Genomic DNA, 2,647 nt, shown 5'->3' on the forward strand with positions numbered 1-2,647 from the left:
AAGTGCAGGGCCTCTGTCAGTCCTGGGTTTGTTGGACTAGCGCCAGACATGAGAAGTGCGCCTTTGTGGGACAGGTGAATAGTGCGGATCCTGTTTCAGTCTAAAGACTGAAACAGGATCCGCACTTTTCACCGTTCCTTTCAGAATCATTTGATTCATCAGCTAGGAATGGCGATTGCTCCTCCAGACCAATCGAAGGCTAGGCCAAAGTACCTCGATCTTTCCAAGAGGTGTGTGGCCCAACTTTTGAAAGAACCGCTAAGTGGAGAACTATTTGGTATATTTCCTAAGCACTTTTCACCGTAATTGTCCTAAGTTTGGTCTCTGCATCCTTAAGCATACCAGTGTTTTCACAGACGAAACAGGCTGAAGCCCAGTAATATTGGCATTTCCAATAGTTGGTCTTAGAGACTACCAAGAAAGTGTTATTTTAAGTATTATTCCTTTGTGGTTTCAGCATTATTTTCAGAACCCGAGCAGGGTTCTCGCATTAGCATAAGAATTCTGCCTGGTAGTTGAGATTTCATGGTGGGGTGTCAGTGCGGGGCTTCTGTCTGCCCTGCCTTTGATTTGTTTACCTCCAGAGTTGGAAAGTGCATAGTTGCGTGAGATGGGAAAAGTGTGGATCGTGCTTCAGATTTCATCCTAACACTTTGAAATGACCAGTGTGTTGGTAATTATTTGCCATTTCCATGGCGTTTGGCACCGTAATAGTCATGAGGTCGGTCTCTGCATCCTGAAGCCTATGATGCTTTTTGCAGAGAAACCTCTGCTGAGGCCCAGGTAACTTGCTATTTCCCATAGCTGGCACAGGAGCCTTGGAAGATAGAATTGTTTTCAGTATTATTTCACCATTTTTTCACCACTGCTTCAAGAACGGGAGCCCTTTTCAACCGTTAGCGGAAGAATCCTTCTTTGGAGATGAGATATTTTTCTAGGGTTGCAAGTGCAGGGCCTCTGTCAGTCCTGGGTTTGTTGGACTAGCGCCAGACATGAGAAGTGCGCCTTTGTGGGACAGGTGAATAGTGCGGATCCTGTTTCAGTCTAAAGACTGAAACAGGATCCGCACTTTTCACCGTTCCTTTCAGAATCATTTGATTCATCAGCTAGGAATGGCGATTGCTTCTCCAGACCAATCGAAGTCTAGGCCAAAGTACCTCGATCTTTCCAAGAGGTGTGTGGCCCAACTTTTGAAAGAACCTCTAAGTGGAGAAGTATTTGGTATTTTTCCTAAGCACTTTTCACCGTAATTGTCCTAAGGTTGGTCTCTGCATCCTTAAGCATACCAGAGTTTTCACAGACGAACAGGCTGAGGCCAATTAATCTTGGCATTTCCAATAGTTGGTCCTAGAGACTACCAAGAAAGTGTTCTTTTAAGTATTATTCTGTTGTGGTTTCAGCATTATTTTCAGAACCCGAGCAGGGTTCTCGCATTAGCATAAGAATCCTGCCTGGTAGTTGAGATTTCATGGTGGGGTGTAAGTGCGGGGCTTCTGTCAGCCCTGCATTTGATTTGTTTACCTCCAGAGTTGGAAAGTGCATATTTGCGTGAGATGGGAAAAGTGTGGATCGTGCTTCAGATTTCATCCTGACACTTTGAAATGACCAGTGTGTTGGTAATTATTTGCCATTTCCATGGCGTTTGGCACCGTAATAGTCATGAGGTCGGTCTCTGCATCCTGAAGCCTATGATGCTTTTTGCAGAGAAACCTCTGCTGAGGCCCAGGTAACTTGCTATTTCCCATAGCTGGCACAGGAGCCTTGGAAGATAGGATTGTTTGCAGTATTATTTCACCATTTTTTCACCACTGTTTCAAGAACGGGAGCCCTTTTCAACCGTTAGCGGACGAATCCTTCTTTGGAGATGAGATATTGTTCTGGGGTGGCAAGTGCAGGGCCTCTGTCAGTCCTGGGTTTGTTGGACTAGCGCCAGACATGAGAAGTGCGCCTTTGTGGGACAGGTGAATAGTGCGGATCCTGTTTCAGTCTTTAGACTGAAACAGGATCCGCACTTTTCACCGTTCCTTTCAGAATCATTTGATTCATCAGCTAGGAATGGCGATTGCTTCTCCAGACCAATCGAAGGCTAGGCCAAAGTAACTCGATCTTTCCAAGAGGTGTGTGGCCCAACTTTTGAAAGAACCGCTAAGTGGAGAACTATTTGGTATTTTTCCTAAGCACTTTTCACCGTAATTGTCCTAAGGTTGGTCTCTGCATCCTTAAGCATACCAGAGTTTTCACAGACGAAACAGGCTGAGGCCCATTAATCTTGGCATTTCCAATAGTTGGTCCTAGAGACTACCAAGAAAGTGTTCTTTTAAGTAGTATTTTGTTGTGGTTTCAGCATTATTTTCAGAACCCGAGCAGGGTTCTCGCATTAGCATAAGAATCCTGCCTGGTAGTTGAGATTTCATGGTGGGGTGTAAGTGCGGGGCTTCTGTCAGCCCTGCCTTTGATTTGTTTACCTCCAGAGTTGGAAAGTGCATATTTGCGTGAGATGGGAAAAGTGTGGATCGTGCTTCAGATTTCATCCTGACACTTTGAAATGACCAGTGTGTTGGTAATTATTTGCCATTTCCATGGCGTTTGGCACCGTAATAGTCACGAGGTCGGTCTCTGCATCCTGAAGCCTATGATGCTTTTTGCA

Source organism: Lemur catta, assembly GCF_020740605.2.
Source record: "Lemur catta isolate mLemCat1 chromosome 10 unlocalized genomic scaffold, mLemCat1.pri SUPER_10_unloc_1, whole genome shotgun sequence".
In the NCBI taxonomy this organism is placed as follows: Eukaryota; Metazoa; Chordata; class Mammalia; order Primates; family Lemuridae; genus Lemur; species Lemur catta.